Source organism: Lathamus discolor, chromosome Z (genome assembly GCF_037157495.1).
Source record: "Lathamus discolor isolate bLatDis1 chromosome Z, bLatDis1.hap1, whole genome shotgun sequence".
Classification (NCBI taxonomy): domain Eukaryota; kingdom Metazoa; phylum Chordata; class Aves; order Psittaciformes; family Psittacidae; genus Lathamus; species Lathamus discolor.
Genome location: NC_088909.1, coordinates 105,890,554 through 105,904,757, shown reverse-complemented (window position 1 = coordinate 105,904,757; position 14,204 = coordinate 105,890,554). Strand labels below are relative to the sequence as shown.

The window sequence follows — 14,204 nt, the reverse complement described above, 5'->3', positions numbered from 1 at the left end:
CACCACTATTTTCTGTATAGTGTGTACCAGGCCTTTTCTCATTGAGGGACAATACCACTGAACAAAGTGGCTGAAAGTATCTGTGTGGTCAGACTTGCTTTGTTTCCGAATGTGGACATCTGTCCACCAGAAACCAGACTGAGACAGGTAAGAACTATACATAGCCCTTAGTACATCTGTCAGATGGTAATGACTTTTAGAGAATGTCTGCTGTTCGGATGCCACAATGATGGGCAGGTTTTCAGAACCACAATGGAAAGGTGGTTAACACAGTACTTGCCATATTTCCTTTAAAAATGGGTAAGAATTGGGTTTAAGAAAAGAAGAAAAGAACTCCTTCCCTTCCCTTCCCTTCCCTTCCCTTCCCTTCCCTTCCCTTCCCTTCCCTTCCCTTCCCTTCCCTTCCCTTCCCTTCCCTTCCCTTCCCTTCCCTTCCCTTCCCTTCCCTTCCCTTCCCTTCCCTTCCCTTCCCTTCCCTTCCCTTCCCTTCCCTTCCCTTCCCTTCCCTTCCCTTCCCTTCCCTTCCCTTCCCTTCCCTTCCCTTCCCTTCCCTTCCCTTCCCTTCCCTTCCCTTCCCTTCTTTCCCTCTCACAATTCTGTGAGAAAAGCTGAGCTGTCCCTATAATGTGCTCAGAGAACATTTAACTGTATACTGTATAGAGCAGGGAGCAAATGTCCAAAGTCTAACCAGCCAGCAGCACATACCACTGTAAAGAGCTGAGCTCTTACAAGTAGTGGCCCTGTGGATTCTAACCCAGATAACACAGAAGTCATGAATAAAGCTCAGTTTGAAAACTCAGAGCAGCAGTAACTTGGGTTTATGGAATGTTCTGTCTGACAAGGTTCACTTCCCAGCTGATTTTGTATTTTTTTCGTAACTAATTACTGTTAGATTTAGAGTTCTTTGAGAAAAACGTCATCTGCCTTCTGCATTCCTACTGTCTTTGTTATTATAGGACCTAGCTCCTAACACACAGTATACTGTCTAGTGTGTGCCAGGCCTTTTCTCATTAGGTGCCACTACTGCTGAACAGACTTTCCAAGTCCTGGTTTCCCTGTCCTTCTGTCCAAAACCAACAGCATCATTCCTTGTGCTCAAACAAACCCAGGACCTGCAGGCATCTCTTTACAGTTCAGTCCTGTCTTTTACTATTACCAGCAGCAAGTGTTCCAATCTGTCCCAAGAAGTTCCACTTCACATAAGAACATGAGAAGGTTGTCCCTAAAACACTCCGTGTTAGGAAACCCTTTCTTTTTTTTCATCCCATCCATAAAAGTCTGTTTTCTCGGACCCTGATAGAGATTGTTGCTTTATTTCTGCTGTTTTAAAGAGCCAGATCCTCACAGTCCCACTTTGGTCCAGGAGACAGATGTACCAGCCAATAAACCCATCTGTCAGTTGCCATTGATAGTGGTATGGTGGAGAAGATGCCCATTCTGGTTGGCTATGCAACCCAGAATGCTTCATGAAATAGTCAGACATGAACATGTTTAGTATTAAATGCATTCTTGAAAATATTAAAGTGTTTGTTCTAATCCAGTAAAGAGAGGTACGATTTTACCTTTTTATGCTGAGTACCCTCAGGTTTCATCACATCAGCTGAAGATGAAAGCACTGGGCTTCTCGCAACAATTTCCATTGAAATGACGGCAAAGCTGTGGACTTCCATTTTGTTATGGAATCAGCCTCTGGAATAACCCTCTTTGGAGGAGTCCCTGAATTCATTCATCTCTATATAACTTGAACTCAATAAATTTGCACTAGGGAAGAGTTTGGCCCATTAACTTCAGTTTTCTAATGCTGTTTAGTCAATAAGCCATATAATTCCCAAAACAAAGGAAGGAATAATAATAATAATAGGAAACATGAAATGTCAACACAGCGTGTTCAGAGTGGGGTGGGGGGAGAGCTAAAGCAAAACAGAAATACTGAGTCAGGTCACCAGCTAGAAAAAATCAGTGTGACTCCAGTGAAATCAATTAAATTATACTGGGTAACAGCAGATGAAGATCTGGTACGTAATTTTCAGGTTTTTTTCCAGTTCCTCCTCTGTCTTCCTCCATCATAAAATTTGTTTTAAAAGAAAAAAAAAACCCAGTCTTGCCAGATTTTGCAAGTTCAGTAGTCTGTTAACTGAGTAAGTAAAGATATAATGAAAGCAGTAACTGCTGAAACATCACACATGCAGTACATATCTCGAGCCAGTCCAATTTTATGCCTAAGGAGACTGGCAGAGTTCCTGCTGCGATTCAGATCTTATGTCAAATTTATAAACTTGTTTTCTCCATTCTCCTCTTCTATCCCCGTGCCCCATCAATCAGAGCTTATACCTGCACAAAAGGCTGATCCATCATTAAGGAGGCAGGTTGCAGCCAAATGTAAATTTGCACTTAAATACCGAAGAAAAAAAAAAAAGGGAGGAATAACACTCACGCTGCAGGGCAGGGTCACCCTCTGACCCTAGGCAATCTACCTCTCAATCTGCAGAGCACAGGCTAAAATAACGTGTCCGCCAAGCAAGCAGTAAACTTTTCCTGCTTCTGCCTTTTTGAAGATTCTTGGAGTTGCTGTGTCTGCCGGCTGACACTCTGTCTGACTTTTAAAATATGAAAATCTCCTCCATATGCATTGAGCTCTGTTTTCTGCTTAGCATTTCAAGAGCCCTAAGGACCTTCAGGGGAAGAAAAAAAAAAAAAACCCAAACCAAACCCATATTCTGAATTTTCAATTTTGATGACAATTTGCTTTCCCTACAGGATGTGCAGAAACACCTTGAAAAACTTGTCAGCTGCACTAAAGGAAATGTTCCTTGCCATGGGAATGAGGACACATTGCTTTCAACTAACTTAGGAAAACAAGTTTGACTCTTTCATAAGAGTAGGTCATACTGCATCCTGCATTTCCCCAAAGTAGCTGAACATCTCTTTTAGGTTGCTCCAAATGAGAAGCTATAATAGTAGCAACTTTAAAAATCAAACAAATGACCCACAAACTGAAGTTTTGACCATGCATGTAAAGACAGAATTTATTCCATCTGTCTATCCATCCATCTATCCATCCATCCATCCCTCCGCTTATAGAAGAATCCATTTTCATAGCATCTGCATCCAAGTAAGTCTTCAGGCCATAAACAGAAGATTGTTAGTTTCTTTAAAATTATTTTGTTATGCTGAGATAATAATTCTGCCTTCTCTAGGCCAGCCTCACCTTGCTTTAGAGTCAAGAGAAGGAGACAGTAACATTTAAGAGTTGTAGAATCTCATTTAACTTCAAGAACATTGTGAGGTCAGGATGCATCACTGTTGCAGTCCTGTTTTTCTCAAAGAATAGTAAAGGAAACCTAGATGACCTATGTGTATTAAACACTGGTTTTGTAAGCTAATATCAAATGAGGTGAATCCCACCCTTAAGCTGAGATTTATGCATTTTCTCTGTAACCACCAGACTACTAAAGGGCACACTGCAAGTGTTTGTTCTCTAAGCACCAGACACATCCAAATTGTTCAGGGTGTGCTGAGTTTTGTTGCTTCTACACTGCAGATGGGAGCTGCTCAGGTACAGGGAATGCAAAGCTAGGTGTTTACTTCTCCACCTTGAAGTTAATGGCAAAGTCTAGCTGACCTTAAAGGGCTCAGGAACAAGTTGTATGGGATGACTGCTGAGAAAACAGAATAATACTCAAGAATTCCAGATGAAATCACTGGATTTCAGTATTCTAGATGCTCAGTATTCAGCCTTCATTAGCTCCTGACAGATGAACCATGAACTGAGTTAGGAACAGGGGAGATGAACCTTGATTTCTGAGCTTGTTTTCCAGTCATTAGACAGCACTTACCTTTAATGTGAAACTCCTAGTTTTAGAAGCTGGACCGAGGATGATTGCTTGTTTTGTTTTGTTTTTTAATATTACCAGTATCTCCATGTTCTACATGGGCTAGACAGGACTGCATGAATTCTAACATCATTTAGTATTTCTCCAGCTAGTCCTGGTTTAGCCTTGACACAGACAAATCTGATATTAAGCAAAGGAAGATGCTGCATTAATGTGGTAAATGCTGCCTCTCTTCCTTTCAGTGGACTTAGAAATTCACACCAGAGCAGTCAGTTAGAATATGTAATTTATACCACAGTCTATTTAAATGTTTTAAAATGAAAGGGTTCATTACAAATGCCTTCACTAACCTTTTATCCAGGGTGAGATGCAAATACAGGAGCGACTGATAAAGACAGACATATAAATGAATATGGATGTTTGCATAAACTGGATTTCCTTGCTGTTGTGGAACAAATTCTGCTCTTAGTTCCATTTAAGCATCTGCTATTGATTTTAGTGTAGTTATGAGTATGCAGCTGAGGACAGGATAAATCCATCCATCTACCTATTGACTGATCAAACCACATTTTTTATTATGGATCCCATTTCCATATAGAAAGGAAGCAGGCCTTGATCTCAAGAGCAGGCAATGTAGTATCACTGCTGCAGCCCCATGACATGATATGTGTGTATGCCTCATTCCAGTGGGTGCTCATGTTGGGTACAAAGGTACTGGAGTCTCCCATCCCTCCCTGCAAAATACTGAAGGCCAGATAGACACCAGCAGTTAGAAGTTTATTTTCTTTAAAAAGGTACTTAATAAATAGTTTAAGTTCAAAAAGCAAGTTGAAAACTCATAATCAATTTTGTCATTCTTGCTTTTCTTTCTTATTTGTAGGAAAAAATTGCTCACTTTTCTCCCACCCTCTGATAAGGCTAGGCTTTTGCACTCTATTAACCCCAGGGGCTAAAAGATAGACTGTTTTCTAACAGGTGAATTAGTGCTAGATAGCATTACCACAAATGCCAAGTCATTAAACATGTAATTGGATTTTTTTTTTTTTTTGCTATCTTAACTTTTCTACATTATAAAGGATCTTTACAAGTTAATGACAGAATATGAAGCTGCCCTAAGAGCTATTTGCCCATTAAAAATAGGCATGAAAAACTCCCATCCCCATCACATGAAGAACTATCCCACCAATTTCCAATTACTTCTGCCACTGACAGTTCACTGGACTGTTAAGTTATATTCTGCACCATGCTGCTTAATGTGGTTAAGTCAGGCAGGTATTTGCTACTGTTCTTTTTCCCTTTCTTCTTCCTATTTCTAATTTTTTTTCACCCTGATTGTGAAGCAATTAAGCTATGTCACTAATGAAAAGGCAGAATTTTAGTACTATAATGGCACAGTTAATTTAAAGATGAATCCCTGGCAATAACTATATAAATCTTTATAGCACCCTAGTTGAAAAATGTTTCTGGAAGTTTATTCAGGACCTCCAATAAAAGACTTTCCTATGGCACTCACAGATATGCCAGGGCAAGAAGCTTTAGTAGAAAGAGCTAAGGATCTTACATCTGTTCCAGGTAATGGCAATGGTAATATTAGTGATAATTGTAATAATAAGGAGAAGGATTCACTGTGGATTTTTTTTTTTTCCTCCATTTGATGAAAACCTTCAATTGAAAATGCAAGAAAAGATTGACAAGTATGATCACTTATGTCAAGAACTGAAAACAAAAAAATCTAAGGTTTTAGAAGAGTAAGCAAAATGCCACTGATTCAGAGTCCTTTGAAGCTCTGTGATGGGGAGATCTAAGTGGCACCCTGCACTAGCTGTATTATTAGACGATGGAGCCTTTCAATAGAGGTGCTAACAGTATCACTGGGAATTAAATAAGGCAGCGAAGCATACAAAGTTCATGGATGGCTCTGTCTGAGTTAGAGCTACTGGGGCAGTTGTGTTCTGTGTGTCTTCTGCAGTTTCACTGCCGACATACAACCTCCTTGAGGTGCTTGCGACCTTCCTAATAAGGCCTCTGCTCTCTGTAGATTGGTGATTAAGTAACACACAATTCAGCAAATTGTTATATTCAATCTCTATGATTTATGTGGATATATTTATTAAATAAAAAGTAATCAGTCTCAGCACAGACAAAGGTAAGATAACCAAAATGTAAATGCATTGTGTCAGATATGAATCTTTCCTTCAGGTTGCTGATAATTTCCCTTTTGAACCACTTCTGTAATACCATTCATAAGTTTTGGAGGAATTTTAACCCAGCCATTTCTGACTGAGATAGGGAGAGCATCAGTTATTACTGAGAAAGGGGGAAGACCTGGGCTTTCTAGAAGTTGTGTGATGTCTGTGAACCATTAAAGTGATGCAACTGAAAGAAAGGCGGGTACAAAAAAATACTAACAGGGACTTGGAGGCACTAATGGCCACAAGAAGACAAATCCAGAGTGTGTGCAGAAAAGGACTATTAAAATGCATAGGAGAGTATAGAATCTGTTTTATATGAAGAGATTAAAAGAGTCTGGGCTTTTAAACCAAAAGGAATGGGGGCAAGGCAGGGAAGTAATGTTGTTCCTGTATAATTATCTTTCCTTATAGGGACAAATCACCAGAAGGAGGAAAAGGTATTGAAGTTAAAGAAAAACAATTAAAAATGCAGGTGAGTGCAGATGAATTGTGTAGCTGTGTGCAGCTGTCTTCCAGACAGAGAGCAATGGAAGTATCTGCATGCCACTTTGAAGCATCCTCTTTGAACATCACTATATATTCTGGAGTATCTCCTTATCACATACACTCCACATACATACTTCAGTGCATCCTAATAAGTGTCTTCTTTAGAAGTCCAAACTCCAGTAAGTCCCTCAAGCAGATTAATGCAGGGATATTGCTGGATAAGGTGATGTTTGTACTGGAAACAGCAACTCATTCCACACTGGCTAAAAAGCAGATTTACAGTCCTGATGCTTTTCATTGAAACTGATACTTCTGCAGCCTGTTTCATTTGCCAGACTTTGCCTTTCTCCATCTTCATCTCTCTGACTGAAGTCTAGCTTGATATTTTCAGAATTTACCTTGGCTCTCTGATTCGGGGGATTTAGTCTGGCTTACCCAAATAAATAGAAAAAAAAATATCCAACACATTAATATGGTAAAATGCATTTTCTCCCCATATTGATTTTTCTTTCCTTATCTGTTGTTGTGACTCCTTTGGCTTTCAAAATCTGAAAACAGAGACATTCCTTCACTTTTTAACCTTTTGCTTATTTACACTGGTGTGATTACAATGTGGGATATATTGCTAAACCAAGGGGACATGATTTAAAACCCCTTTTCAGTGTTTGATTTACCAAGGCTAATAATTTCAGAGATGAATTGAAGAATTACTGTTTTCAGTGCCCACGTTAGGTTTGCGTACTCCATTACTGCACCTCAGAGCTGCGTACAAATGGTGTAATTTAATAACGAGCAGAAAACTCATGCTTCAACCTGTAAATTAATAGTTGAAATTTACTCTTGTGCAGAAGCCTTTGTCTGGGCCAGTTCACATCTGGCATCATGTCAGGGCTTGTGTGAAATTTAGCCAGGGCACAGGCTTTGTGCTGGGTTTTTGGGCGAGGCTATTTTCAGTCTGCAATGAGCAAGTGCAGTCTTATGTTTCAGTAAAGGACTTATCCGTTAGCATGTGAAAATGTTACTGCTAATTTTACACCTTGAAAACAAATCAGGGTTTCACAGTTCGAGAGCAGAAACCAACCAGCTATAAACCGTCAGATTGACTGTGATCTCAGAATTGAATAGGTCTATTTGTTCTAACAAACAGTTAGGCCATTAAATTGCAAAGCCTTCCAGTGTTTGTCCAGGTAAATAAGGACACATCCAAATTGATTATCTGTTGTTCAGAGGTAATGATACGTAATAAACTATTCGCTCTGGGTAACGTAACAGAAATGTGCTTTAGCACGCGAATGTGCAATATCTTGCAGAGTAAGAGCAGGATCTCACTATTAGTTTAGCTTCAGTCCAGGACTCCATCACACCCTCCTGCACCCCACCCCTGTGGGCAAAATGCGTTTGCCTGATAAAACAAACATATACGATTTTTGTGCTCAATAACCTTACGTGATGCTGCTGCTGCTGCTGATGGGGGTTCCTCAGGAATCTGCATGTGGGTACATCCATGACTCACAGAAGGCGGCAGCGGGGACATTAAGGTTGACCCTGTTCTTTTTAGTGTCGTTATATTAATTTGACAAGAGAATATCTGTCATCACAGACATCAGATCCACTAGCTGCCCAGCAATAAATCTTGTGCTCAAGTCAAAATGTCTCCCGAAGAATTTCTGCGATGAAACTTCACAGCTCAACATTAGGCAGCAATTTATGATATATGAGATAAGCAGCATGAGCAGTATTCTAACAGGAAAAGAGGTAATCCCTAAAGTTTGTCAAATGGGAAGTAGGTTAATGATTGTTGCTTTTCTCAGTTAGGAACTTAACAGGCTTCTTTAAACTGTTATATAAGAATTCCTCCCATGCCCATGTTCCTGATACCTTCAGAGTTAAACTATGTCTACATGCAGCTCTGGCTGGAAACCTCCAGTATGGGGGAGAGGAAATAAGCATCTGGGACCAGGAACCAGGGACAGAAACATTTCCCAGCAGCAGCAGGACCGTCTTTATAGGATCCTGCTCTATCACTTGTGACAAACACCAAATTGAATGTTTGTGGGGACAAACTCTGAGAGGGTAATAACCCATGCTGAAGGCAGTGTGAGAATGATGAATGTTCTATTGTCTTTATTTTTCTCACATCACTTGCCAGTTAGACTTACAAGGTGAAATTAGTAACCTTCCGTGGTGGAATCTCTCTTGCCAAATTTTAGCTGGACAAAGTACTGAGTGGGATAGTGTCCATAAGGAAAACACTTGAATTTAGACACCTAGGGATGTTTATGCCCAGGTTGGTGTTCAGGCTGTCCTTACAGACAGTAAGGAGCTTGTCAGCACTGCCAGTGGCTCCTAGAGAGCTATTGGAGCTGTCCTGCTGGTGGTACCTGCTGTTGGGTGAGCAGCAGCATCCCCTGTCTCCACAGGCTGCACTGGCAGGTCTCCCCTGCACGTAAGGAGAAGGTAGGCATGCAAGGACTCAAATCACTGTCTCTGATTTCAGGCCCTTTAACCTGCTGTTAGTAACCTCTGCTCTGGGCTGCTTGTCAGGGATAGGGCAGGTCTCCTGAAGGCTTTTTTATGCCTGAAGGAGCTTGACTAACACTGGAGGATGATGGCAAGGACCTTTATTGTGGTCCAGCCTTGTCTGACCTGCATCGATGAGCTCCTTTTGCAGTCAGGGCAGAAAACAGGTATTTTAAGCAACATTTTCATTTGATCATAGAAACATAGAATCCCAGGCTGGTTTGGGTTGAAGGGAGCTTAAAGCTAATCCAGTTCTAACCCCATGCCACGGACAGGGACACCTTCCAGTAGAGCAGGTTGCTCCAAGCCCCTGTGTCCAACCTGTGCTTGAACACTGCCAGGGATGGGGCAGCCACAGCTTCTTTGGGCACCCTGTGCCAGCGCCTCAGCACCCTCACAGGGAAGATATTTTTCCTAATATCTAATCTGAATCTCCCCTCTATCTGTATTTGTATTTAATCTATTGTAAATGCCTCTTTTAGGATGATAAACATCCTAAAATCCCCCAAACAAAAGTGTCTGGCTATGACTTAAATAACTAGCATTTGAAGTTTTACACTAGAGAAGAATCACATAGATTTGGTGGAAAGGAGGACATCACCTCTACCTATTTGTGGTGTGACTTTGCTGTTATCAGGAGAGTAACACCATGGGTACGTTTAACCAATGTCCACTGAAACAGAAAGCAAGATAACTAATCAAACAAGCGAACGAGGCATTATCTCTCAGTGATCATATAACAGATGGCAGACAATATGGAAAGGGGAACACACAAAGAGAGATATTAATTTAAGACAGACAGATAGATGGAGCAATGCTTTCAAAAGTAATAAATGGCACAAATTGAAGGCCAATTCTCAAATGCATATTCAGAGACATATGGGTAGAGTTCTTAATGAAAGAGTATTTTTTATTTCTAATAGAAAGAACTGAAGGATCATGCATTGTCATTTATTTTCCATCTGCAAAAGAAATAAAGGCACAGCTACATTTTTCTTGAGCCCTTTTTTCTCTGAACTTGCTAAAACTGCAGTGCTCCCAAATGGAACTGGGACAAGGTAGGCAAAAAGACATGAAGATTTTATTTTCTTCTTTAAAAAAGGTCAATAATTAACAAAAGAGTGTTACTTTTTAGTTAGTTTTGGAAAATGATGCGACCAGTTTGTCTCTAGGAGACACAAATCTGAATCCGAAGATCCTCCACCACCACAAATGCAAATATATTGCTAACCACTAGATGGTACTTAAAGCACAGGGTTGAAACGAGCTTCTCTGCTGTGAGATGTATAGTCAGTGTGCCTATGTCTGAGGCTTGGAGAAGTCGAGGTTGGTTTTATTTTTCCCATGTCCAGGAGGTGAAAAAAAAAAGAGAGAGGGGAAAAAAAAAATACTAAATCTCTTCTGTGCCTTTTTTGACTTAAAAAGAAAAATGGACATGGCAAAAGTGTTCCTGATTAGATTGGTACCAAAAGATGATGCATTCTTTCTGGATGAATCAGGAGATACGAGGTTCTGTCACTCTTTAGATATAGACCTGAAATACTAACCTTAAATTTATAGCCTCTCAAATGAGCCACAGGACTCTGTTTACTCATAGAGTAGAACTGGATGCAGTTCTAGCAGCTCCTCTGTGTGATCAGTTACTTTATCACCTTGATCAGTTTGGAAGATACAATAACTCTCTTTTTTAATACATCCTACTACAGTAGATCCTTTATCAACCTGCTTAGGATTTAATCACACTTCTGGGGCAGAAATCCTCTGCCCATCTCTCTTTCACATGCATGCAAACACATGCCTGCACAGCCATAAATGCCTGTGTGTTACTTTCTGACTTTCTGTGATTTTTACATTTTCTGAGGGAAAGACTGGGAGAGATAGGGAGTAGGATCTAGAGAAAAGACAGTTCAGTAGCAGCTGCTCCTTTTTTTTTTTTTTCCCATCTCTATCTTCTGGAAAGGACAATCTATTTCCAAAAGTGACTAGGGGAGAAATTTCCATCTGTAGGACCAACACTGCAGTGGATACACTGAAACATGAAAATGTACCTTGGCTGCAGATTTAGGACTTTCAGCCCAGCTTTATAGCATTAGGACTCATAAATGTTGTTCACTCTGTGCTGGGTAACCTCTCCCATTCCATCCCAGGCTCAGTGGTTTAATCTGATGCGTTGGTTTGGGTTCATTCCCCCCACAAATGTTTACAGCAAGGAGGAGCACTGGAGAGGTCAGTGAAATTTTCCAGGAAACTGTGAATAACAAATATCACCCTGTAATCCCTCCTGTTGAACACCCTGCTGTACAACTGGGAGCATTTCTTCCTGACCTCTTCTGCTATAAACTGACCCCTGAGGTCTGCAGATCAATAGTGTTGCTTAATGTACGTGAAAAGGTTAGTCTGGTTTTTATTCTTTCAAAACCACCCAGCCACTAGGTCTTTTCTCAAAGTATTGCAGATAATTTGTCTGTGAGGTGTTCTGCGCTACTAAGCTCTCAAACTTCCAAATATCTGCTTGGTATCACTGATTATCCAACAGAAAAAGAAAAAAAACTTAAAGAAACCAACACAAAAGAAAACCCCCAAACAATCCTGCTTTATCAACTGTGTACAAACAACTGTGGATGACATTAAGGTTGGAAAGATGTAGCTGGAAACATTATAAAGTGTTAGATCATCCATAGGGTTAGTAGGGAATGACTTTGTTACCAAGGCTTAGGTAAAGGTGGGTCTCTGTCTGCTTCTTCATACTCTTTGCTTGCCCCTGGCCAGCCACTGCAGAAAACCAACATGCTTGGGCCTGATCTAAAGCTCCTTGAGCACAGGACAAGTTCTCCCTAAGGACAAAGTCCATTCATTAGTTTCATGGCAGTTTCCTGCGAGCAGGAACACCTAGGTTTCAGGAACAGCTGTAGCATTGATCTCACCACTGAGATTTGCTCTTGCATAATGGCTTTGCACCAAAGGACTTGGCTTTGATAACAAGTCCATGTGCAAAACCTTTGAATGTGAGTTTTATGCTGTAGTTCATGAGTTTGACCAGCTGCTGCCCAGGAGTTACTTGTTTTCTAGAATCAAGGCTGTTTAAAAGTAAACTTCTAAGGCAGGTTTTATTTTGTTCTGTGGTGTTTTATAAAGATGCACTACAGCATCTTCAGAAATCACACACTAGTTGTGTCTGTCAGCCAGATGAGTCCTAGAACACCAAGGCCTAGGACATGATGTAAACATGCTTTAGAACTTTGCTTTCTTCCAAAACTGCTATTTAGTTAGTTTCAACTTGCCTCCAAGTCCCTGAGATTCCAATTTTTATTTCCAGAACTGCATTGCTCCTAGCTCAGCCACGAAAGGATTCTCCATTTCTTCTCAGAGCAAATCATGTCTGTTCCTCTCTGTCTGTAGCTCTGTCTGTGTGATCAGTCTGGAAGGGAATACCTTTTGGGTTGTTTCATATATGTCTTGTAACCACTGCAGAGCTTTGCTTGGAGGGCCCAGACTCCTTCAGGATGGTGAAACTTAAGGTAGTTATACAAGGAATGAATCTTATCTTCCCTTGGGACCATGCCAGATACAAAATGTATAATTATGCGTATGAACAGTCAGAGGTGTGGAGGGGAATCAAAGGTAAGGTTTTGCAGATTGTTCCAGGAAAATAGTAAATCATACACTCATTGCTTGCACTGCACAGAATATGCTAAAGGAGAGCAAGAAAAATGAAGGAATATGCAATTCTGCCCACTTCAGCAGTTAGGCTTTTGTTAGAATACTTCTTAAGCAATTACAAAGCTGCCAGGGCTGTATATAATTAAATATATAAATATCCACACAAAAATAAAACCCGAGCAACACTTACATCATGCCTACAAGGTGTTATTGTTCTGTTTACTTTTTACAGATGGGCATTTTTGTCACGGAGGAACGTGCCAAGTGCTGTGTGAGAGAGGAAGGGAGAGAGGGAGGGAAAGAGGGAGAGAAAGAGGTAGAGGGATGTAGTGCTATAGGAAAAATGGCAGCTCTTGCATTTCAGAGAGGCAAACACGCTACATGCGATGAGGAAGTGTGACTCGAGTTCCCTACTTAAGGCTTCACTGAAATTGCCCAGTCCTTGCAGGAAAACAGATGAGAGTAATTAGAGATGGTGCATTTAATTTATCATCCAGGGTCTTGAACTTCCTGTAGCTGATTTGAATGACCAGATGACTTTTACTAGTAGGCTAAATATTTTTTTTGGGAAAGGGCAAGGGGAAGAGAGTTGAGTACAAAAATTAACTCTTGTTTGCCTAGAGTTCTGGAATTTAAACCCCCAGTGTAAAAAGCATGCCTGCAGATCTTCAAGTGAAGGGAAATACAACCAGACAGCTGGTCTGGCTCTCCTGCTCATTGTGAGACAGGTCTTACACATCAAGAAGTACTTAACTGCACAGGTACACACAGGAAAGTCTGGGACTGCTTTTGCTTCTAAAGGAAGAAGAGCCCACTGTCTATGATTTCATGAGCACAATAAGGCTTTGCCTACAGACCACGCACGTTCCTGAAGTCCTGTGCCCTCATGGGGTCTTTTAGGGGCTGCTTAATCCTACCAAGTGGAAAAGCTTGCACAAGGTTTGATCCTGGGCTTTTCTGACATCAGTGAGACGAGTTAAAACCTTGCTTAGAGTCAGTATTTCAAACTGCAACTTTATTAGGGCAGGATAAATCTTTTTCAGGAGCAAAGTGATAAAGCATATAGTGTATATCATTTTGGTTCAATTATCTCAGAAATATGAATGCATTCACACTGAGTGATGTTTCCTGAAACATTAGTGTGCTATATGAAGGCAGCCAAGGCATGTTTCTTTCTCAGCTCACAGTAATGCAAAGTAACATACCTGTCTAGTTGGCAGAATGATTTTTAATGGCACTGAAATCCATCAGGTACTGTCTGGACATCACATGTCCTGCCTCAGCATCAGCTCAATGGTGTCAGTGTTGTGGTGGTTTTCTTCTGTCCCAGGAGGGGGACAGAGCGTGTTACTGCATCTCCCTATTCACAGCCTCAAGAGATGCACCTGCAAGTGCCATGAGTCTGTGATGATCCCCAGCACAGGACTTAGCCCTTGGCCTCAGCAAGAGACATGTTCTTATCCAAATGGTGGAGTCCTGGTGCTATTAAAAAGGAAGATGACCACCCCAAACT

At 40.8% G+C, this 14,204-nt stretch overlaps 1 long non-coding RNA gene across 2 annotated transcripts in view; it reads left to right on the top strand.

Moving 5' to 3' along the window:
- LOC136005700 (uncharacterized) overlaps positions 1–14,204 on the top strand; it is a 126,262-nt gene that overhangs the window by 3,332 nt on the left and 108,726 nt on the right. For both annotated transcript variants that reach the window (XR_010608842.1, XR_010608843.1), the window contains exon 2: positions 6,437–6,497. This is a non-coding gene — a long non-coding RNA (uncharacterized LOC136005700). The remainder of the gene's footprint in view (positions 1–6,436; positions 6,498–14,204) is intronic.